Source organism: Canis lupus, chromosome 6, assembly GCF_048164855.1.
Source record: "Canis lupus baileyi chromosome 6, mCanLup2.hap1, whole genome shotgun sequence".
Classification (NCBI taxonomy): domain Eukaryota; kingdom Metazoa; phylum Chordata; class Mammalia; order Carnivora; family Canidae; genus Canis; species Canis lupus.
In genome coordinates this window covers 46393496-46419361 of record NC_132843.1, presented here as the reverse complement: position 1 = coordinate 46419361, position 25866 = coordinate 46393496, and the positions used below count along the sequence as shown (strand labels likewise).

General features: G+C 39.6%; 1 long non-coding RNA gene across 4 annotated transcripts in view; it reads left to right on the top strand.

The window, feature by feature from the left end:
• The first annotated feature begins 800 nt into the window (after positions 1-800).
• LOC140635541 (uncharacterized) overlaps positions 801-25866 on the top strand; it is a 49966-nt gene continuing 24900 nt past the window's right edge. For 3 of the 4 annotated variants that reach the window (XR_012032856.1, XR_012032857.1, XR_012032858.1), the window contains exons 1-2: positions 801-965; positions 6854-7000. This is a non-coding gene — a long non-coding RNA (uncharacterized lncRNA). Of the gene's footprint in view, positions 966-6853; positions 7001-8941; positions 9015-9456; positions 10218-25866 lie in introns of those variants that run through there. The other variant, XR_012032859.1, reaches the window with a different exon arrangement.

Below are 25866 nucleotides of genomic sequence, written 5' to 3'. Positions count from 1 at the left end.
AAAGGTCCAGAGACTAGCCTGATGCTGGGGTCAGACACATGAGGCTCTCCAAAGAAATTCTCAGGGCAAATATTAAAATAGAATATTGGCTGATATGTATTTTCAGTGAGTTGTATCTCTTTTCCTGTGATTTCACTCTTTTTAGCAAAAGTAATTTAATTACCAATGGGATCTATACATGAGCGAATATTTATAGAATAGGTGACAGTAGTGTCCCAATTTTTGGTCTGGTTAATCTGATTGCTGTATTTATGAGCCACCCGGCTAGTTAGTAGGAGGTCAAAGACCAGTATTCATTTCCTGAGTAGGATGATTTGCTTTTTTTTTTTTTTTTCTAATTAGAACAGGCAAAGTAATATAGAAAGAAGGGGAAATGTGAGGTTTTAAGGCAATGTGCCTACTTGTACATACCTTGCTAAAGTTTTTAAAAGCACTACACAACTAACTCATTACTATCTTATGCTCTAGCAAGATCTTTGGGGAAAACATATTAAGTAGGATTTTTTTTGGTAACAAACAAAAGAAAACAAAAAGGAAAACCCAACTGATTATAGCTTTATTTTTATTTATTTATTTTTTTGATTTTTTTTGATATGACTTTAAAAAACATATTCTATCCCCCAACTGCCAAAGTTGGAATGATATGAGCAACAAAATAAATAAAGTAGTATTGGGTCATAACATGAAATATAAAATAAATACCCATGAGTCCACACTGATATGAATAAATTATTGAATAAGTAAGTAGGTAAATAAATGAGGTCATAAAGACAAATCTCTTGCATGTAGGAATTCTAAATTGATGTACTTGTTCCACCCTCAAGAAGTGGGGAGTGTAACTTTCCATGCCTTAAGTGTAGGCTGCTCATAATGATGTCCCTCCAAAGAGGATAGTGTGGAAAGGGAGGAAAAGTCAATCTACAGTGGAGACACTGGACAAACACTACACCAGGCAGGTGGTCAAGGTTAGTATCAACTGGCCATACTGCTTTATGATAAAAGCAAAGCTAATTACCTTCCTATGTGGATGTGTGAGGTTGGCTTCCCAACTTGAATACAGCACTCTGGTCCCTACTAAACTTCACCCTCTTAGTGTGTCCATTTCTCCAAGTGGTGTGAATCATTTTGAAAGTTAACCCTTAAAGATTAAAGATTCTATATTAAGTGCAGGCATTTACTTTTCTCCTCTCTTGTCAGTGGCTGCTGACTGGCTCTACCATTCACTGTAGTCATCTCTCAAACTGACCAGGGAAGGCTGCTTGGCTCTGTTCTCTTCGTTGGGCTAGTTTGGAGGCACTTACTTGCAGTGTTCCCTGATAAGCTCTGATAAGGCAAAAATATTTTGGCAAATACCTAGTGAGGGATATGATGTGTGCATATAACAGATGCTCTGCCAGAGTTCCTAAACATCTCTCCAATTCTTCAGTCCTATTACAATACTGCATCCTGTCAATTTCAGCTTCTCCAACTGGTGTAAAGGTTAGATTTCCTGTTTGTAGTAACATGGTTTCTAATAGGTTATGCAATAATTATTTGTAAATAATTACTACCAGTAAATGTGATCTCACAATCTTTCTTCAGATGTGAGGTAGGAGGAAATCCTAAAATAGGTAAAGTTTTATGTGTCCAAATGATGACAAATGTTGACACAAATCAGTTTACATTTGTCCTAAAACCAAGAAAAGGCAAGAAATCAGAGTGAGCATAGGAGGGAATCTGAAGATTGGGGTCCAAAAGTGTAGTTTGTTCAAGAGGCACAAACAAACAGACAAAGGAAGACCTTGAAAACCACATATTTTCTGGCAAAGAGAGTGCAAGCCGACTGTGGTAAATGTGTACTCAAGGAAACCACTGGAGTAAAATTGTTGCTCTCCTCTTACTTCTCCCCTTTATCTGTCAATGTAGACAAAAGCAAAGAATAAAACCAATAACAAACAATTGTCTAATGATCATTTCTGAACCTTCTACACCCCTTTCTCTTACCAAAATCCCCAAGAGGCAATGGTATGGGCACGAGTCTTAGGATAGTGGAGGGTCTGAGTAGAACAAAAAGGCAAAAGGAACAGCAAATTAGCTCTCTTTGCTTGAACTAAAGCATCCATCTCCTCCCATCTCTGGACTTTGGTGCTCCTACTTCTTGGCTTTTGGATTTAGACTCATACCATTGGCTCCTTTGATTCTGAGACCCCGAGACTCAGACTGAATTATACTACCAGCTTTCCTGGTTCTCCGGTTTGCGGATTGTGGCAGACTCTGGGACTTGTGAGCCTCCACAATTGTGTGAACCAATTCCTATAATAAATCTCATGTATATATCTGTGTACATGCATCCTATTGGTTTTATGAAATACTCTGGGGAGTTCTGAGTAATACAGATTTTGGTACCAAGAGAGGTTTTAGAGAAACAGAATTTTAAGGATGAACTTCCTGAATTAGTTCTGTTGTTTCTGAAAGTGGCTCTCTAATCTGATTAAAGATGCAAATGACTCTATCTCCAATAGAATGACTCTATCTCCAATAGAGAGCACAGAACTGTTTATAAAAATATGCAAAATGTTTGCATTGGATACTCCTAATTGGCCACTTATAAGAAACAAGGGGCTAAGTAACTCCTTTTATGACCCTTTGGAACATTTCTGGAAAACTAAGGAATGACTTCAGTTGGTTGCTTTTAATGTTGCTGAACAGAATAGTGAGGGAAAAGGATGAACTCAAGCCTTCAGATTCCCAGCTGGAGAAGCACCACAGAGGTGATCCAAGAGCCTGTCTGTATCCTGAAGGAGGGCTTTATCTCCTATAGCAGCGAGGCTCAGTTGCTGAAAATCAAATGCAAGACCTCCTCCCATAACCACTGAATTTACAATGCAAGATGAACTCTCAGCCTTGCAGCATTCCTACAGTTAAAGTGAGGGCTCGGTTGGGAAAGAGTGGGACCTATGCGTTGGTGTGGGGATATGGGAGGACTCTGGTGAAGTTGGGGACAGTGAACCCCTAAATCTTGTTGAATCTCCTTGCCAGCGAAAGAGTTCTCCTTAATCACAGAGGAAGCGGCTTTCCCACACTGAGTTCCCTGATCAGAAGCAATGCTTTATGTATGATCAGAAGTAATGGAACAAAATGTGAAGATATTTGTGTGCCATGTGAATGCTCACTAAAAGATAACCTCAGCAGAGGAGGATTTTAATAACCGGGTAGATGATTTGACCCACTCTGTGGATATTGGTCAATCTCTTTCCCTAGCCTCACCTATCATTGCCCAATAAGATCATAAACAAAGTGGCCCCCATGGTAGCAGGGATGGAGGCTGTTCATGGGCTCAGCACAATGGACTACCACTCATCTAGGCTGACCTGGCTAATACCACTGCTGAGTACCCAGTCTGTCAGCAGCAGAAGCCAATACTGAGCCTTCAATATGACATCATTCCCTGGGGTGATTAGCCAGCTACTTGGTGGCAGGTTGATTACACAGTTTCTTTTTTTTTTTTTTTAATTTTTTTAAAATTTATTTATTATAGTCACAGAGAGAGAGAGAGAGAGGCAGAGACACAGGCAGAGGGAGAAGCAGGCTCCATGCACCGGGAGCCCGATGTGGGATTCGATCCCGGGTCTCCAGGATCGCGCCCTGGGCCAAAGGCAGGCGCCAAACCGCTGCGCCACCCAGGGATCCCGATTACACTGTTTCTATCATGAAGGGGCCAGTGTTTTCTTCCTACTGGAATAGACACTTAATCTGGATATACATTTGCATCCTTCCATACAGAGTTTCTGCCAAAACTACCATTTGTGTACTTATAGAATACCTTATCCTCTATCATAGTTTTCCATGCAGCATTGCTTCTGATCAAGGATAGGTATATGGCACCATAAACCTAAAACATGGAGAGGAGTAAAGGAAAGGTTCAAACTTAAACAACCATCAACAATACAGGCTGCTATATGCAGAAGATGTTATACATAAACTTAATGGTAACTACAAATCAAAAACTACTAGTAAGTATGCAAAGAATAAAGAGAAATAAATCCAAATATATCACTAAAGACAAGAAAGAATCAGAGAAAACCTTCAGAAACAAAAACAAGTATTAAAATGGCAATAAATACATACCTATCAATAATTACTTTGAATTTAAATGGTTTAAATGCTCCAATCAAAAGGCAGAAGATGACAGAATGGATTAAAAAAAAAAAAGGTCCATCTATATGCTGCCTACAAGAGACCCATTAGACCTAAAGATACCTACAGATTGAAAGTGAGTGGATGGAGAAACATTTATCATGTAAATGGAGGTCAAAAAGAAAGCCAGAGTAACAATACTTGTATCAGACATAATAGACCTTAAAATAAAGACTGTAACAACAGACAAAGGGCACTATATAGTAATAAAGGTGTCAATCCAACAAGAAGATACAATCGTAAATATTTATGCACCCAACAAAGGAGCATGCAAATACATAAAACAGTAACAAACATAAAGGAACTAATCGATAATAACACAATAATAGTAGGAGACTTCAATACTCCACTTACATCAATGGAAAGATCATCTAAACAGAAAATCAACAAGGAAACAATGGCTTTGAATGACACACTGAGTCACATGGACTTACCAGATATATTCAGAATATCCACCCTAAAATAGCATGGTGAATAATCTTTCTCATGTGCACATGGAACATTCCCCAGAATAGATCACATATTAGACCACAAAACAAATCTCAACAAATTCAAGAAGATTTAAGTCACATCATGCATCTTTTTGACCACAGTGCAATGAAACTAGAAATCAACTACAAGAAAAAATCTGGAAAGAACACAAATAAATGGAGGTTAAACAACATGTTACCAAAAAAAATTATTGAGTCAATGATAAAGTAAAAAAAGAAGTAAAAAATTACATGGAAACAAATGAAAGTGAAAACACAATAGTCCAAAACCTTTGGGTTGCAGCAAATCTAGTTCTAAGAGGGATATTTATAGCAATATAGGCTTACCTCAAGAAGTAAGAAAAATCTCAAATAAATGGCCTAAATTTATACCTAAAGGAGCTAGAAAAAGAGCACACAAAACCCAAATCCACCAGATGGAAAGGAATAGTAAAGATTAGAGCAGAAATAAATGATCTACAAACCAAACCAAACCACCACAACAAAAAACAACAACAGTAGATCAATGAAACTAGGAGTTGGTTCTTTGAAAAGTTCAACAAAATTGATAAATCTCTAGCCAGACTCCTCAAAGAAACAAAACCAGACATGAAAGCAGAGAAGTAACAACTGAAACTACAGAAATATAAAGGATTTTAAGAGAATATTATGAAAAATTATACCCCCAAAACTGGACAACCTAGAAGAAATGGATAAATTCCTAGAAACATATAAGCTACCAAAACTAAAGCCCAAAGAAATAGAAAATTTGAACAGATCAATGACCAGCAATGAAATTGAATCAGCAATCAAAATCTCCCAATGAACAAAAAAGTCCAGGATCAGGTGGCTTCACAGGTGAATTCTACCAAACATTCTAAGAAGAGTTAACACCTATTCTTTTCAAAAAGAATTTGAAAAAATTTAAAAAGTAGGAAAACTTCCAAATTCATTCTAGAAGGCGCAGCATTGCCCTGATACCAAAACTAGATAAAGATACCACAAAAAAAGAGAACTACAGGCCAATATCTCTGATGAACATAGATGTAAAAATCCTTGACAAAATACTAGCAAACTGAATCCAGTGATAAGTTAAAAAAAATCATTCATCATGATCAAGTGGTATTTATCCCAGGGTTGCAAACTTGGTTCAATATTCACAAATCAATCATGACACATCCCATCCATAAGAAAAAGATAAGAACCAGATGATCATTTCAATAGATGCAGAAAAGCATTTGACAAAGTTCAGCATGCGTTCATGCTAAAAACCTTCAACAAAGTAGGTTTAGAGGGAATCATAAACCATATATGGCTTTAATAAAAACCACATATGAAAAACCCATAGCTAACATCATGCTCAATGGGGAAAAACTGAGAGCTTATCCCCTAGGATCAGGAATAAGACAAGAATATTGACTCTTACCACTTTTATTCAACATAGTATTGGAAGTCCTAGCCACAGCAATCAGACAACAAAAAGAAATAAAAGAGGGCACCTGGGTGGCTTAGTCAGTTAAGCGTCAACTCTTGGTTTTGGCTCAGGTCATGATCTCAGGATCGTGGTATGGAGCCCCAGGTCAGGCTCCATGCTTGGCAGAGCAAGGAGTCTGCTTGAGGATTTCTCTCCCTCCCCTTTTCCCTCTCCCCCTGCTCTTATACACACACTCTCTCAAGTAAATAAATAAATAAATAATAAATAAATAAATATATAAATAATAAAAAAAAATAAATTTTTAAAAAAAGAAGTAAATGCATTCAAATCAGTAAGGAAGAAGTAAAACTTTTACTCTTTGCAGATGCCATGACCCAATCTGCATCATCACGCTCCTATTAGAATAGGGCATATGGGAGCCAGGTAATAAATGGAGGCCTTGACCTGGACTGATTCACAGTAGGTCCACTGGGTCAATGAACTCTCCAAATGGTCATTTCCTCAGTATCATAATGTGTAATTGGAATGGGCTTACTTGGTCATTGATGGAACTTCAGGTTCTCTTTGGTTTGTGAGTTTTTGGAGCAATAACTACTATAATAGAGAAGTCTAAGCAGGGAGCTCAGCAACTGCCTCCAACTCCCCAGCAAAAATACTAAATGAAAATGATATTGTAGCCTACAGAGAGTAGTAGAACATTAGCGCCGCCCATAAAGACCTAAAGTATCTGAGGAGTAGTGGTTCTAATCATAGCCCACATTTAATCCATCAGTCTGAGCCCTATGAAGACCCTGTAGATTCTGGAAGCTGTAAACTACTGTGGACTCAACCAAGGAACAGTACCAATACCTCCTGTCATTCCAGATTTGTTGTCATCGTCATCATTGTTAGAGGAGAGAAACACAACCTTGGGTACATGGTATGTGTCCTTGATCTTGTCTGATTCTTTTCCATTTCTATCAGAGGAGAGTTCTAGAAGCAGTTACATTCATATGGAGTAGACAACAGAATATACTTACAAACTTGCCCTCAACCTGTTAACTCTTATGCTCTTGGCAATAATTTAATCCAAAGGGAACATGGACTGTCAGACCATCACATTGGTCTGCTAATCTGATGACACCAAGGTAATAGGTCCACATGAGCAGGATATGGCAAGTAATTGGAGACCTTGATGACACATGTGCTCCAGAGGCTAGGCAATAAAAAAAAACCCTACAGGGATTCAAGAGCTCATCTTATCTGTGGACATTTAGTAAATGACAAGATAATGCACTGGGTACTTCTCCTCACTAAGAAGGAAACACACCACTTGTAAGCCTTTTTGGGTTCTGAAGTCCGCATTTACCATGTGGGAATACTACCCTGATACATTTACAGGGTAATGTAACATGTAAAGTGACATGAAGGGCTGTCAACTTTGGGTGGGGCCCATATCAGGAAAGAGCTCTGCATCAGATCTAGGCTGAGAAGCAAGCAGCCCTGCTTCTTGGACCATATGACTGACTAGCAGACTCTGTTATTAGAGGTATCCGTGGTGGGAAAAGATGCCATGTGGAGTTTATGGCAAGCCCGATAGGAGATTGACAACATGGACCCCTCGGGTTCTGGAACAAGGCCATGCCATCTGCAGCAGAGAATTATACACCATTGAAAAAATAGCTCCTGGCATGCTAATGGATCCTAGTTGAGATGGAGTGCCTAACCATGGGACATTGAGTGACCATGTGGCTAGAACTGCCTGTGATAATCTGGGTTCTGTCCGACCCACCAAGTCATAAGGTCAGGCAGGCCTAGGAGCAATCCATCACAAGACAGAAACAGTACATCCAGGATGAGACATGAACAGGGAAAGTGGACAAAAGGAAACTCCATGACCGGGTGGTCCAGACATTCATGCCACCCATCACCGTCACACCAACTCTCCTCCCTCAGCTCACATCTATTATGGTCACATGGATGCTCATGAGGTCCCTTATTGATCAACTGAAAAGAAGAAGGCCAAGCTTAGCATAAGGAAGAATTAGATTAGCTTCACGTGCAAGCCAAAATAGGTCATGACTGTATTATAGCCCCTCCTAGGAGTGGCCTTGAAAGAAGTAAGGGGAAATCCTCCTCCATTGTGGATCTTTGGACTATGTACTTGATCATTTACTTTCAGGAAAAAAGAAGTGGCCCCTGCAGAGACTCAAGAGAAAGGCAGAGTCTAGGCCATAGGCTAGGAAGGAATAAACCAGAAATATCAGGGATGAGGACTTGGGGGGAGATACACAGGGCTCTAACTATGGTAGTACCTGTTAAATGCCCGCCGAAGGGCACCTGCTATGGAAGAGGCACCTACCCACCCAGATACAAAATGACTTGCCAGTGGATGCCAACCAGCTTCTACCATTAGTCACCCAAGGGCTGGTGCATTGGTGCATAGACCTTAGGGATAGAGGCTGCCTACAGGCTCACCAGGCCCGGGTTCTGCTCACCACAAGTTGGCGGAAGGAATTACCACCCTGGCGGAAATAATTGATCATCAGAGGGCTGGGTAGGGCTGCTGTCATACAATAAGGCAGGGGAGAATTTGCTGGCCTCCAGGTGATCTATGGTGACATCTATTGGTGCTGCCCTGGCAAACTGTATTGATATACAAGCGCAGCATGCACAGCCTGAGAAGCACAGGGTGGCCAGGAGCCGAGGGATGAGGCTTGGGTTCACCCTACCAGGTAAGCCATCTGTGTCAGAAGAGGTACTGAGAGTGAGGAGGATGGAGAATGGGTGGAGGGGGCAGGTGGAGATGACAAGCAGTTGCAGTCCAGGCCACTCACAGCCGCAGGGGCCATCATTTGTCCCACTACCCTTCCTCTTGAAGTTTCTCCAGGGTAAGAGACCAAGGAGACTTGTAGAGGCCTGGTTTCCTGGTTGGTGTGAAGTTACCACATGAAGTAAGTGGACCTGAGTGTGCAGAACAGGACTGGAGTGGATGTGGTGTACGGCTGAGATCCCCCATCCTGACCCAGGTGGTCATCACCTCACCTCCAGCAGCTCTGGCTGCAGAACTTCTCTAGCTGCACCCCCACATCTGGGGCCAAAGGGAGCTGCCCTCTCAGGCCAGGGTCCTGCCCTGGGAGCCCCTGCATCTAATGTCTCCTTGATGTGGGGCTGAAAAGACCTGGAGCTTTTGCCTCATCCCATCCAGCTCTGAAAAGAGACACCAGCCCTGGACACCTGTGTGGGTGGCCAAAGCCCTGTGGTAACAGCACTGACGGTGCCCAGTCCTGGTCCCCTCTCCCCGTCATGGGCGGGTCCGCGGCACCCCCATCCCTCACCCCTCCAGCTTTGTAAACTTCTTGCCAGTGTAGCTCTGCCTCCCAATCTGTTTCCCAGGAACCTTAACCCAAAATGGTCTGAGACCGGATCTGCAATAGGAACCAACAGAAACCGCACACGTCTCATTCAATCGGAACACGGACCACATGCTTTTAAGGATGTTTCAGCCTAAATAGGAGCATTTAGAACGATGAACGATGGAAACATGAGATTTGCAGTTTAGAGTTTTACAAAATTCTTTCGACTCAGGCACAAACATCTCCATCCTGCCGTCCACCCCCTCCCTTTCCCCCTCTCCCCTCCTGTGTGTACCCGAGGCGTTTACTAGAACAAACAGCTCTGGTTCGGCAATGCATTTATTTGTGCTGCACCCAAAAAAGGCAGAAGGCAACACAGAAAAACAAAACCCAAAGGCAAACACTGCGAAAGTGTTGTTACCTTTCCAGCCAATCATGTAAACACCCGTGACTAACTCGTCTCTTTTTGGAGAAGCGATGAATGTTTATATTTAAACACTGATCGCAAGAAGTGTCTAGTGAAAGCCCTGAAACCTTGAGGAAAAGCTCAAGTTCCATCTCCTTCGAACTTCCGTCCAATTCAATTTTTCTGTGATTTTGACCGAAATGAAATGTTTGGGGAGAACGGAGAAAAAGGATATCTTTAGGTTTACATGGTGGGCTCTATGCGAACAGGTGCTTAAAATTCACTGCTAGATAAACTAGACTCAGATTCAAAACTTCACTTTTGTCGGGTGATGCATATTTCAAACTTTTACTTTTTTTGCTGACAGAACCTTGTTTTTTTACCCCCCCCCCCTTTTTTCCAGCAGGAAGGCACAATCATTCTACAATACTGCCAAATATAACAAACATCTACAGATGGGTTGGTCTGCAGCTGGAGGCTTTAACTTTGTAGTATTTATTTGAAATATCCAAGCCAGCAGAGCAGGGCTAAAGCACAGTGGGTACAATTCACAATGTTTTGGCTCTGGAGCAAATAGCAGTTGAACTTAGTTTTTCCAGCTAAAATGGAATTTATGCAGATGTGCTTTGCACTAAATTCATTAAACAATTACATCCTGGTGCAGTTTTCACATTTTTGTAAAGGATCTGCTTAAGCACTAATTAGATCTAAAACAATGTTACTGAGCAAATTACAGTGCCGATTGTTTGCCTCGTCTTTGCGTTCCGCATCTGCTTTGCAGTGATGATGATAATTTAGGTGCAAGCAATACAAATGCTGGTTTTTGTTACATTTAATAGAAATATTTATTTAAAACATACTATAGATTAATTGATAATGTAACCGGCTTTACAGAGCCTCCAAATGTTTTCTCATGGACATTGAACGGTGTAAAAGCGGAATATATGGAATTACAGTAGCTGAAACTTCTCACGCTTGTAAACTGGCATTTCTCCTCGAGGTTTGCTATTGAAAGGCAACTTTGCATTTCATTTGGCTGCAAGTACAAGCTGGGTTAGCTGAATTGCAGCAGTGCCTTTCAGAGTGCGGCATTGGACGCAGAGGCATAAAGACTCCCATAAACGGCTCCCAGCCACCACTCCCCACGCCACCCCTTCTTCGGGCACTGGTTTAAAAGGATAACTTAGTATTGGAAAACCACTCGATGCTCAAGTATTTCAGACATCAGACCCTGCTTTCTTCCTTCCATGTTTCTCTGCTTTTTATTTCACATATCATTAAGTGTAAGAAGGCATATTAACATTTAAACATCAAATCAATCCTGCAGAAGTGAGGACATTCAGTGAAGGTTTCTATGGCAACTTTGAATGTACCAACTTAATGCAGGGCTTGCTGCAGCCCGGTTACCTCCATTAGTGCCCTGGTCCTAGACATATTCTCTAACCCGCCCGCCCAGCCATGCAGTTGCGAATCCTGGGTATCATCATCCTGCTCTCACTCGGGATAACAGCTACTACAACTACCTAGCATTATTTTTATTCCTGGGAAGGGGGCCAGCTTGGTGAATCAGTTTGGCTGCTAGTCTCTTAAAAACTACTCCTGTTATTTGACTTTTCAAACGGTTACTTTTATTGTTCACTGGAGCCAGCCATAAAAAGAACAAACTCTGTGCCAGCCCCAACAGAGATTAAGAGGCAAAATGACACTCCAGATTTAATCAATGCAAAGTCCAAGTTTGGAAATACCTCCTCTCCAAGCAGGAATACTAATTATGAATGCAAAGCACAGCAACTATTAATGGTGCTTTCAAAATTTAGCATCCAGTTTCCTTTACTCTGGTAGATTGCCTCCCCAACCTTTCTATGGACCCTTCCATTTCATTCTGCAGTTCCTGTGAGGCAAGAAGGATCATAACTAGAAGAATGATAATTCCTTCTACAGACCTAATTGGTAAGCCTGAAATTGCTGTGCTGGTTGAATGTGAAATTATATCCTCCTTGAAGGAAAACATAATTTAGCACTGGAGCTTTGGGTTGTTTCAAGGTAAAATGTCACTATGCCTATGTAAAAAGGCAAAGTAAAACTTGTATCAGAAATGTTATTTCGGGGGGCGCCTGGGTGGCTCAGTTGGTTAAGCATCTGACTCTTCAGTTCAGGTCATGATCTCAGAGAGGTGAGACTGATCCCCCCATGGGGTTCCACACTCAGCAGGGAGTCTGCTTGAGATTCTCTCTCTCTTCCTCTCCCCTCTGACCCTTCCCCCACCACTGCTTTTGCACATGCTTTCTCTCTCTCTCAAATAAATAAATCTTTAAAACAATGTTATTTTTTATTAGAAAAAGAGACTAATCAGTATTTCCTAACTTGAACTCCAAATTCTTATTGTTTTACCTTGAGAAGATACTTGGTTCTGTATATTACTCTTATTTTGTGTGTTACCATAAGGGGGAAATGAGGAGAATTTAATTTTTATCAAATTAGAAATAATGTGAGAGTTTTTCCTCCAACTTCCAAAAGTTACATTTGGACTGATAGCAAATAGAGAAAGCACTGAAATAGCCCAAACACTGAAATTTTAGAAAGCTATGAACAATTGGGAAAGGGTTAGTATGACAACTTTCAAGATTATTACAGTGTTACTTGCTCCTATAGCTGATAAAATACATACTAGTCTATGTAACTGCTAAAGAGATGGTCAAATTGAAGAACAGGGCTCTTGGTAAAACTGAGTTAATTCAACTATTGTGCTTTTGGCCTTAGAGGACTTCATTTATAGTTGGTTGGCATGAAAGAGACCATTTACCGTTCCTAAGTGTCCCTGGAAGTCCCTGGGTAATGGCCATCTCTGGGCCCTATGGGGCCTGGGACCATTCTTTGTTCCATTTTATTCCTCTCCTTTTTTCCCTGGCCTTCCTCCTTCTCCCGCTCAACAAGAAGTTCTGGGTTCTTTCTCTGGGCCAAGCACCATATTAGTCATTACAGATACAGAGCTGAATGAGCCTGAGGAGTGTGATGGGGAATAATCACGCATCTTTATCCAACATGGCCCATGCTTGTCGTTCCTGATTATCTTATGCTGTATATTGGAAAAACCCCAGAGGTTGGGTGCCATGTAGCTGTAGTTATTATGAAGTAACCTCAACAATCTGTGGGACCAAACTCCTGAATTGTCTTCATCAGAATACATGATCCAATATAATATTAGATATTACTCATCCGATACAGTATTAGATATAAACTGACCCACTGATGTCCATCCTGGAAAAATATGAATTTCTGTATTCAGAGGATGCTAAAGGTTCCAGGGGCCCCAGAATGTCTCTCCATACAGCTTTGTCTTTCCGTATAGCTGGCAATTTCTATTTCCAGCATTAAAGTGTCCCCTTAAATGAACCTTTTCTAAGAAGCTTATCTCTTTAACCAGTTTCACTTTATATTACCCAGATTGACTTTAAATAGCAGGACTCTTAAGTACTTCTGGTAGAAATTTTCTAGTCTAGATGGTATTACTGCACTGGACAAGGGGCTAATTCTCTACTTGTCGTAGTGTCCCCTACGTGTTCAGACAGGACAGCAAGAGCTCCTTGTTCCTTATATGAGAGGAGACTTTTGCATGTGGATTTCTGTATCAGAAAGACTGGTGCTATAGGAAAAGGAGCATAGGCTAAACTTTAGGCTATTGACTGTTAAATAAGTTTTTGTTTAATCTGAAAGGAATTAATTTAATCAAACCTCTTCTATCCAATGCTTTACAACAGGAGAGAGGAAACAGTATTAGTGTTTTCTACTTGTTGATGGAGACAGACACCTAACCAGATAATTTCAAAATAAAACAGCAGGTGGGGAAGGAATGAGTCCACCAGAGTCTCCTAACCCACTGTCTTTGAGGCTTAAAGAATCAGCACGTTAACTGGGCTAAGAAGACTATAGAGCGCTTCCAGGTAGAAGGAATGGTGAACAAGTCATGGAAATCTAAAATGGCATAGTCTCTGGAAAAACTACAGGCTGCATGGTGTTAATAAAGCTGAGAATCCCAGGTGAACCTCTGAGAGAGAAAACTTGAGTGGAAAATACAGACCAGACTTGTGCCCTTTGGGAACAAAGGAGAGAACCTTGGGTTTCACTCTATAAGCAATGAGAAGTCATTTCAAGGGTTTTAAGTACAAACTACTCTCCTCTACAATATTGTCTCACTATCTAGGAATAATAATAACTAATAGGTATGTAGTGCCGGCTATTTGCTAGATGCACATCTAAGTGCTTTAAATGCTTTTTCTCATTTTACAGAAGAGAGAAACTCGACACAGGTTAAGTAGCTTGCCCAAGGTAACACCTGTAAGCGTAGAGTTTGAACTTGAACACAGGTCTCAAGCACTGTAGCCAGAGGCAGAGAGAATCTGCAAGGTTTCATAGAGAAGTGTTGAAACACCATGGTTTTTGACCCGAAACTGTTTTTCTTTAAAATTAACACTAGGTTTGCAAAATCATGATTCTCTGGAATATAAATTCCTTTTTGTTTTCTCTGTTCAATTTTTGCTTTTCTTTTTTATTTTACATTAGAAAAACTCTATTTTTTTATATAATAAATTTATTTTTTATTGGTGTTCAATTTACCAACATACAGAATAACACCCAGTGCTCATCCCGTCAAGTGCCCCCCTCAGTGCCCGTCACCCATTCATCCCCACCCCCCGCCCTCCTCCCCTTCCACCACCCCTAGTTCGTTTCCCAGAGTTAGGAGTCATCCATGTTCTGTCTCCCTTTCTGATATTTCCTACCCATTTCTTCTCCCTTCCTCTCTATTCCCTTTCACTATTATTTATATTCCCCAAATGAATGAGACCATATAATGTTTGTCCTTCTCCAATTGACTTATTTCACTCAGCATAATACCCTCCAGTTCCATCCACGTTGAAGCAAATGGTGGGTATTTGTCATTTCTAATAGCTGAGTAATATTCCATTGTATACATAAACCACATCTTCTTTATCCATTCATCTTTCGATGGACACCGAGGCTCCTTCCACACTTTGGCTATTGTGGCCATTGCTGCTATAAACATCGGGGTGCAGGTGTCCCGGCGTTTCATTGCATCTGAACCTTTGGGGTAAATCCCCAACAGTGCAATTGCTGGGTCGTAGGGCAGGTCTATTTTTAACTCTTTGAGGAACCTCCACACAGTTTTCCAGAGTGGCTGCACCAGTTCACATTCCCACCAACAGTGTAAGAGGGTTCCCTTTTCTCCGCATCCTCTCCAACATTTGTGGTTTCCTGCCTTGTTAATTTTCCCCCTTCTCACTGGTGTGAGGTGGTATCTCCTTGTGGTTTTGATTTGTATTTCCCTGATGGCAAGTGATGCGGAGCATTTTCTCATGTGCATGTTGGCCATGTCTGTGTCTTCCTCTGTGAGATTTCTCTTCATGTCTTTTGCTCATTTCATGATTGGATTGTTTGTTCCTTGGTGTTGAGTTTAAGAAGTTCTTTATAGGGATCCCTGGGTGGCGCAGTGGTTTGGCGCCTGCCTTTGACCCAGGGTGTGATCCTGGAGACCCGGGATCGAATCCCATGTCGGGCTCCCGGTGCATGGAGCCTGCTTCTCCCTCTGCCTGTGTCTCTGCCTCTCCCTCTCTCTGTGTGACTATCATAAATAAATTAAAAAAAAAATTAAAAAAAAAAAAGAAGTTCTTTATAGATCTTGGAAACTAGCCCTTTATCTGATATGTCATTTGCAAATATCTTCTCCCATTCTGTAGGTTGTCTTTTAGTTTTGTTGACTGTATCCTTTGCTGTGCAAAAGCTTCTTATCTTGATGAAGTCCCAATAGTTCATTTTTGCTTTTGTTTCTTTTGCCTTCGTGGATGTATCTTGCAAGAAGTTACTGTGGCTGAGTTCAAAAAGGGTGTTGCCTGTGTTCTCCTCTAGGATTTTGATGGAATCTTGTCTCACATTTAGATCTTTCATTCATTTTGAGTATCTTTGTGTATGGTGAAAGAGAGTGGTCTAGTTTCATTCTTCTGCATGTGGACTATCCATTGGAAGAAAGACAGTCTCTTCAACATTTTTGCTTTTCTTAAAGAGCACAGGGCAGAGCATTATTTGTGAATCTCCTTTTCTTCTAATATATCTGTAAGAGTTATAGATCACCTAGTATACTGAATTGGCTCTTTTTGTGAATCACTGAAGAATGAAAATACCATTTCCTCCTCTCATGTCCCTCCAACCCAGTGGTTTCTTTCCTGGAGACTTGAGAGCAGAATTATCTGATGAAACTATGTGTGATGATGGAAATATTCTATATCTGTGCTACCTAATACCATATGACTGGCCATTGAGCACTTGAGATGTGGCCAGTGTGACTGTGGTATGGAAATTTAAATTTTATTTAGGGATGCCTGGGTGGCTCAGCGGTTGAGCACCTGCCTTCGGCCTCGGGCGTGATCCTGCAGTCCTAGGATCGAGTCCCACGTCAGGCTCCCTGCATGGAGCCTGCTTCTCCCTCTGCCTAAGTCTCTGCCTCTCTATCTCTGTGTCTCTCATGAATAAATAAAATCTTTAAAAATAATAATAAATTTTATTTAAATTATTATTACTTTAAAATTATTATTTTAAATTCAATTTTTATTTAATTTTAATTACTTTAAACTTAAATATCTACATGTGGCCAGGAACTACTGTTTTGGACAATACAGACATAATACATTTCCATCACTGAAAGCTGTATTGGATTGTCTTGCTCTGAAGCATTTTCCTTTGCTAACCAACTGGCATCTGTAATCCTAATATTACTGAAAATGAGAGACTCCACCATAATGGCCTATTAACTTCTACCTTAGAATTCTTGTTGGTGGTTTTCAGATTTTTTTAACTTTCTTAATTTGATTTTGGATCTCATCTATGGTCTACTGAGGTAATAATTATTCTCTGAAAGCAAATCTCATGAGATCAGTGATTCTCCCACAAAATCAAGAAGTTTTAAAGTTCTCATCCTGAAGATTCCACTTTAAAAAATCCTGTTAGGACCAGTGCATGAGTTCAACAAGGTTTCGGGATATAAGTTCAATGCACAAAATGCAATTACATACATATGTACTTGTACTAAACAAAAAAGTCCAAAAATGCAATTAAGAGAACAATTTAATTCAGAATAACGTTAAAAAGAATAAAATACTTAGGGAGAAGTTTAACAGAAGAAGTGAGAAACTTATGCTCTGAAAGTTACAAAACATTATCAAAAGAAGTTAAAGATCTAAATAAATAGAAAACACCTCATGTCCATGGATGGGAGGACTTACTGTTATTGATGATGACAATACTCCTCAAGCTAATCTGTAGATTCAAAGCCATCTCTCTCCAAATCCCAGCTGTCTTTGTAAAAAACAATAAGCTGATCCTAAAATTTATAGGAAATTCCAAGAGACCCACCACAGTCAACAATCCTGGAAAGGAAGAACAAAGTAAAAAGACTCATACCTCCTGATTTCAAAGTTTACTACAAAGCAACAGAAATCAAGACAGTGTGGTATTGGTACAAATATAGACATATGGATCAACAGAATAGAATCAAGAATCCAGAGATAGTCCATGTATCTATGGTCAGCTGATATTAAACAAGGATATCAAGTCCATTCAATGGGGAAAGAACAATCTTTTCAACAAACGGTGTGGGGAGAGCCAAAATGCAAAAGAAGTTGGACTTTTACTTCACACCATATACAAAAATTAAACTGAACTGGATCAAAGACCTACATGTAAGAGCTAAACTATAAAGTTCTTAAAGTAAGTCTTTATGACCTTGGATTTGGCAAAAAATTCTTATTTATGACACCAAAAGTGTGAGCAACAAAAGAAAAAAATAGGTAAGTTGAACTTCATCAAAATTAAAAACTTTTATGCTTCAGACGACACCATCAAGAAATGAAAAGATAATCCCTAGAATGGAAGAAGATATCTGAAAATTATACATCTGATAAGGGAGTTGTATCTAGAATATGTAAATAGCTCATAACTCAATATTAAAAAGGCAAATAGCTCAATTTAAAAATGGGCAAAGATCTGAATAGACATTTCTTTTTTTTTTAATTTTTTTAAATTTATTTATGATAGTCACAGAGAGAGAGAGAGAGAGAGAGAGAGGCAGAGACACAGGCAGAGGGAGAAGCAGGCTCCTTGCACCGGGAGCCTGATGTGGGATTCGATCCCGGGTCTCCAGGATCGCGCCCTGGGCCAAAGGCAGGCGCCAAACCGCTGCGCCACCCAGGGATCCCTGAATAGACATTTCTTTAAGAAGATCTACAAATTGTTAATAAGCATAAGAAAATATGCTCAACATCATTAGTCATCAGAGAAATGCAAATCATCACCATGAAATCCTGCTTCAGACCGCATAGGCTGACTAGAATTAAAAAGTCAGATAACAACAAGTGCTGGCAAGGATTGGGAAAAACAGAAGCCTTATATACTGCTAGTGGGAATATAAAATGTTTCAGCTGCTTTAGAAAACAGTCTGACAATTCTCCAAGTGATTAAATATAGAGTTACCATATAATCCAGCAATTCCACTCCTAGGTATATATCCAAGAGAAATGAAAAAGTATGTCTGCACAAAAATCTATACACAAATATTTATAGCAGCATTATTTGTAATAGCCAAAAGGTAGATGAAAGTCAATGAACAAATGGATAAACAAAATGTGGTGTATTCATAAATGGAATTTTATTTGGCCATAAAAAAATGAAGCATTGCTACATGCTACAGCATGGATAAACCTTGAAAACATTAGGCCTATGTGCAAGCAACCAGTCACAGAAGACCATGTAGCGTATGATCTTATCCATTTGGAAATCCAGAATAGAAAAATAGAGACAGTAGAGTAGTGAGTGGTTGCTTAGGGCTGGGGTGGAAAGTGGGATGGAGATAAGGGATAAGAGGTGATGGCTAAAGAGTATAAACATTTTTTTTCCTTAAATTCAGATATAACTGACATAAAATATCTTCTTAGTTTCAAGTGGACATCACGGTATTCAATGCTTTTATATATTCTGAAATGATCCCCATAATAAAGTCTAGTTATCATATGTCATCGTACAAAGATTACAGTATTATTGACTATATCTTCCCCATGTTGTACATCAGATCCCCATAACTTGTTTATTTTATAGTTGGAAGTTTGTACTTCTTAATATCTCCTTCACCTATTTTACCCCCCCCCCCCCCCCCCCCCGCCCAACCCATCCGCCTCTGGTCACCAACAGTTTGGTTTCTGTATCTAGGAGTCTGTTTTTTTGGTATTACTGGTTTGTTTTGTTTTGTTTTTTATTTAGTTGTTTTTAACAGCACACACAAACAGGGGTGGGGGCAGGGCAGAGGGAGAGGGAGAGAATCTTAAGCAGGTTCTACACTCAGCACTGAGCCCAATGTGACATTGATCTCATGATCAAGATTATGACCTGAGCTGAAACCAAGAGGCAGACCCTTAACTGACTGAACCACTCAGAAGCCCCTGACTTGTTTTTTAGATTCCACATATAAGTGAAATCATATAGTATTTATCTTTCTCTATCTGACTTATTTCACTTAGCATAAAACCCTCTAGGTCCAAATATGTTGTCACAAATGGCAAGATTTCATTCTTTTTTATGGCTGATTAATATTATATGTAAGTAAAAATAAATAAACAAATAAACAAACGAATAAATATAAACACACACACAGACCACATCATCTTTATCCACATGTCTATCAATGGACGTTTAGCTTGCTTCCATGAATAATTCTGCAATGAACATGGGGTCCATTTGTCTTGTCAAATTGGTGTTTTTGTTTTCCTCAGATAAATACCCAGAAGTGGGACTGCTGGATGATCTGATAGCTCTATTTTTAATTTTTTTGAGGAATCTCCATACTGTTTTCCACAGTGGCTGTAACAATTTACATTCCCACTAACAGTGCACAAGGGCTCCCTTTTCTCCACATCCTCACCAACACTTGTTATTTTTTTGTTTTTTTTGATAACAGCTGATCTGACAGGTGTGAGGTGATAGATATCTTATTGTGGTTTTGATTTTGATTTGTATTTCTCAGATAATCAGTGATGCTGAGCATCTTTTCTTCTGGCTGTTGGCCATCTGTATGTCTTCTTTGGGAAAAAAATGTCTGTTTCAGTGCTCGGCCCATTTTTTAATTAGGTTGTTTGTTTTTTCGATATTACATTATATACATTCATTATATATTTTGAGTATTAACCACTTATCAGGTGTGTGCCTTCTCCCATTCAGTAGGTTGCCTTTTTGTTTTATCAAAGCTTTCCTTTGCTGTGCAAAAGTTTTTTAGCTTGATGTGGTCTCATTTGTTTATTTTAGCTTTTGTTGCCCTTGCCTGAAAAGACACAAAACAGTGTTACTAAGATGTCAAAGAGCTTATTTACTTGTGTTTGCTTCTAGGGGTTTTATGGATTTAATTTTTTTAAAGAGATTTTATTTATTTATTCATGAGAATACACAGAGAGAGAGAGAGAGAGAGGCAGAGACACAGGCAGAGGGAGAAGCAGGCTCCATGCAGGGAGTCTGACTTGGGACTCGATCCTGGGTCTCCAAGATCATGCCCTGGGCTGAAGGTGGTGCTAAACCGCTGAGCCACCTGGGCTGCCCTGGATTTAATTTTTACATTCAAGTCTTTAATCACTTTGAATTTATTTTTGTAAATGGTGTAAGATGGTGGCCCAGTTTTATTCTTTTGCATCTAAGTGCTTAGTTTTCCCAGCAGCATTTTTCTAGTTCCTTTAGGTATAAAGTTAGATTGTTTATTTGAGATTTTTCTTGTTTCTTTAGGTAGACATGTATGGCTATGGACTTTCCTCTTAGAAATGCTTTGGCCAGGGGCATCTGGCTGGAACACTCAGTTAAATGTCCGACTCTTGGTTTTGGCTCAGGTCATGATGATGGGGACATGGGTTTGGGCCTCCTGTTGGGCTCCATGCTGAGACTCTTTCTTTCTCCCTTTGCCCCCTTACCCAGGATAAATAAAACAAATCTTAATGCTTTGGCTGTTTCCCATAGATTTTGGAAAATTGTTTTTCTATTTTCATTTGTCTTGAGATTTCTTTTACTTTCTTCTTTGATTTCTTTATTGACCCATTGATGTTTACTGGCATCTCGTTTTGTCTCCATGTGCTCATGTTTTTTCCATTTATCTCCTTGGAATTGATTTCTATTTTCATAATTTTGTGGTAAAAAATGAAGCTAAATATGATTGCAATCTTCTTGAATGTATCAAAACTTGTTTTGTGGCCTAATGCGTGATCTGCCCTGGATAATGTTCCGAGCACACTTGAAAAGAATATGTAGTCAGCAGTTTTTGGATGGAATGCTCTGTATGTATCTGTTATGACCATCTGGTCTAATGTGTCATTCAAAACCATTGTTTCCTCATTGATTTTCTGTCTGGATGATCTATCTATAAGTGGGGTATTTAAATCCCCTACTATTATTATATTATTGTCCTCTTCTCCTTTTATGTCTGTTATTATTTTCTTTATTTATTTAGGTACACTTTTGTTGGGTATTTAAAAATTCACAAATGTTATCTCTTCTTGGATTGACCCTTTATCATTATATAATGTCTTTTTGTCTTTTGTTAAGTGTTTGTTTTAAAGGCTATTTTGTCTGATATGAGTATTCCTACTCCAGCTTTCTTTTCATTTCTATTTGCATGGAAATCTTTTTCCATACCTCCACTCTCAGGTTGTGTGTGTCTTTAGATGTGAAATGAATCGCCCATAGGCAACATATAAATGGGTCTTTAAAAAAATTTTAAATTTACTTATTCATGAGACACAGAGGGAGAGAGAGAGAGGCAGAGACATAGGCAGAGGGAGAAGCAGGCTCCATGCAGGGAGCCTGACATGGGACTCAATCCCGGTCTCCAGGACCACACCCTGGGCCGAAGGTGGCGCTAAACCGCTGAGCCACCCAGGCTGCCGGGTCTTATTTTTTTTAACCCATTCAGCTGACTTGTATCTTTTGATTGGAGCATTTTGTACATTTACATTTAAAGTGATTATTGATAGGTATGTACTTATTTTTACTTTGTTAAATGTGTTCTGGTTGCCTTGTACAGCTTCTCTGTTCCTTTCTTCTTCTTTCAGTATTGTCCTTTGTGGTTTGATGGTTCTCTCTAGTGTTATATTCGGGTTCCTCTCTATTTTTGTGTACTTTTTGTAAGTTTTGGTTTGTGGTTACCATTAGGTTCATATACTGACCTATATGTACATAACAATCTATTTTAAGCTAATAGTAATGTAAGTTTGAATGCATTCTAAAAGCACTACATTATTACTCCACCCCACCCCACCTTTTGTTTTCTGTCATATTTTACATCTTTTTATGTTATGTATTCCTTAACCACTTATCATAGATAAAGTTAATTTTATTATGTTTGTCTTTTAACCTTCATTACTAGCTGTTTAAGTGACAGATCCACTGTCTTTAGTATATATTTGTCTTTATCGATAACATTTTTTTCTTTCACATATTTTCTTATCTCTAGGTAGGACTTTTTTCCCACTTAAAGAAGATGCTTTAACACTTCTTGCAAGGCCAATTTAGTGATGATGAACTCCTTTAGGTTTTGCTTGTCTGGGGAATTCTTTATCTCGCCTTTAATTCTTAATGATAACTTTGTCAAGTAGAGAATTCTTGGTTGTAAGCTTTTCCCTTTTTTGGCACTTTAAATAAATATATCTTTGCCACTCTCTTCTGGCCTGCAAAATTTCTACTGAAGTTGGCTAATAGTTTTATGGGATTTCTCTTGTTTGTACTATTTGAAATTCTGTTTGTGACTATGTAAGTTTCTTTCTAATTTTTGCCATGCTAATTATAACATGTCTTGGTGTAGATCTCTTTGGGTTAATCTTGTTTGAGACTCTGATTCCTGGACCTGAATGTCTGTTTTCTTTCCTCATTAGGGAAAATTTCAGCCATTATTTCTTCAAATAATGTTTTCTGCCCCTTTGTCTTTTTCTTCTCCTTCTGGAACCCTTAAATGTTAGTATGTTTGATGTTCCAGGGGCCCCTTAAACCATTCTCACATTTTAAGTTCTTTTTCCTTTTTGAGGTTCTGGTTGGTTGATTTCTACTGTTCTGTCTTCTAGAATGCTGATCCATTCTTTTGTATCATCTAAGCTTCTGTTGATTCCCTCCAGTGTATTTTTCATTTCAGTATTGGATTCTTCAGCACTGATTGACTCTTTCTTATGTTTTATAACCCTTTCTTGAAGTTCTTACTGTGTTTTTCCATTCTTCTCCTAAATTTAGTGAAGTCTTCATAATTGTTATTTTGAATTTTGTCATGTAAATTATTTCCATTTCATTAGAGTTTGTTCCTGGGTTTTATTTTGTTCTTTCATTTGGAGCATATTCTTCTGTCTCCTTCTCCTCCTCCTCCTTCTTCTTCTTTGACTTTCTGTATTTGTTTCTATTAATTAGATGGGACATCTACTTCTCTGGGTCTTAAAGGAGTGCCCTTGTGTAGAGCACCTCTTGTGTAGACTGCATGTGCCTGGCAGCTTTAGCAGGCCATCTGGAGCTAGAGCAAATGTGAGCTAGAGGGTCCCTGGGCATGTTGTGTCAGGGTTGCCTTGGCAGGATAACTGGGGTTGGAGCAGGCACAAGCCAGGGGCTCCCAGGGCCACCTTGGCAATTTGGCTGGAGCTGGTATAAACATGGTCTAGGGAGTCTGGGGTTGCCTGGTGGGATGGTTAGAGCAAGGGCAAGCACAGAACAAGCAGTCCCAGGGCATGCCACACCGGGGCTACGCTGGTAGGATGGCTGGAGCTGGGGCAGGTGTGGGCGATGGAATCCTAGGGCAGGAAATGCCTCACTGGGCCACCTGGGGGGATGGTTAGAAGTGGTGTGACCAGGTAGGACAGCCTTAGCAGGCTGGTGAGAGTGTCTGGACTCTGCTTCCACCTTGTGCTATCAATGTGGAGGGGAAATGTAAAAAATGGTACTCATGGGCACTTCCAACCTTGGAGAGAGTCCCAGCAGTTCCCAACCTATCTGGTTGACACTCTGGGGTTAGTAAATAGATTTCCTTCACTTATACTCTGGTTACTTTTTAGCTGCTGTTTTTCATTGTGCCTGGGGCAGGGGGAGTCTGAGCCTCTGAGCCCCTCATTGATATCCCTCCTTATTGCAGATCACCATGTTGAGGGTGGGCTTTCCTTAGAATGTCTCCCTCTCTCCTACCCTTCTCTATGTAGTTTTGCTCTATTTGTTGTGCAGAAGCGGTTAAATCACTTCTTCTTTAGGAAGAATTGCTCTATATGTGGGTGTACATTCAGTCTTTCCATGGGAGGAGGTGAGTTCAGGGTCTTCCTATGCTGCCATCTTGGATTATGTCCCCCAATGTTTCTTCTTGAGGTGATAAAAGGGTTCTAAAATTGACTGTGATGATGGTTCCCTAATCTATGAACACACTAAAAACCATTGAGTTGTACACTTTAAATGGGTGAATTTTATGGTAGGTGAATTATATCTCAATAAAGATTTTTTTTAAAGAAGCTTTAAAGTATTTTGAAGTGTCCTATTTAAAAATCACAAGATTCGAGAAATTTAAAAAATTGATGTATTTATTTATTTGATAGAGTGTGTATGTATGCACACATGTGTGAGCACAAGTGGGAGTGAGCAGAGAGAGAGGGAAGGGGACAAGCAGACTTTGAGCTGAGTACCACGTGGGGCTCAACCTCACAATCCTGAGGTCCTGACCTGAGCCTAAACCAAGAGTCAGACATTCAGCCGACTGAATCACCCAGGTGCCCCAACAAATTTTTAATTTTCCCTCAAATAGGTCCATTTGATTTGGAAGATGTTTTTCTTCTCAAGATCCACCAAAAGATAGGGGCATAAGTAGGAGTCAGATTACCTGGGTTTATGAGCTTTGAAAGCTTTATAACATTGGACAAGACACTTAACCTTTCTCTAAGCATCTTTTTCTCACTTGTCAGATGGGAACAATAAAGAAAGTATCCACTTTGTGGTGGTGGTGTGAGGCCTGGACAAGCGAGTGGTTGTGTAGCACTCAGGCAATTCCTGCTTCCAGCAGGTGCTCAGTGCATACCAGTCATTATTATCAATAAGTAACTGATGTTAGCATTAATTATGGTAGCAAAGAGAGTAACTTGGTAAAACAGTCTGCAGATTTCAATGAAATAGTTAAATCAGTAAAAAAAAAAAATAAATCGAACTATAATAGTTTTTATTTGGCTTTATCATGGATATAAAAAGCAGTGATTCCTCACATTCTCTATAATAGCTACTACCAAAAACAAACAAACAAAAAACTCCAGAAAATAAGTGACATTGAGGATGTGGAGAAATTGAGACTCTTGCACACTCTTGGTGGGAATGTCAAATGGTGCAACAGCTGTGAAAAACACTATGGCAGTTCCTCAAAATTAAAATAGAACTACCATATGATTCAGCAGTTTCACTTCTGAGTATATACCCCCAAAGAATTGAAAACAAGGTCTCAAACAGATACTTGTACACACCCATGTTAATAAAAGCATTTGGTGGAAGCAAAGTGTTCCCTGACAAATGAAAAGATAAATAAAATGTATAGGCATACAATGGAATCTTATACGGTCTTAAAAAGGACACAAATTCTGATACCTGCTACAACATGGAGGAACTGTGGGGACATCACGCTAGGTGAAATAAACCAGTCATAAATAGATAAATACTGCATGACTCTGCTTATATGAGTGAACTAGAACAGTAATCTTCATGGAGACAAAGTAGACTGGTGGCTGCCAGGGGCTGTGGGAGGGGGAATAGGGAGTCATTTCATGGGTACAGAGTTTTCATTTTGCAAGATAAAAAGAATTCTGAAATTCAGTTGCATGACAATATGAATGTATTCAACACAACTCAACTGCACCCTAAACATAGGTAAGATGATAAATTTTACATTGTGTGTATTTTACCAAGATAATAATAAGAGTAAAAGCAATGGTTGCCTGTGTTATCAACTCAGAGTTTGAG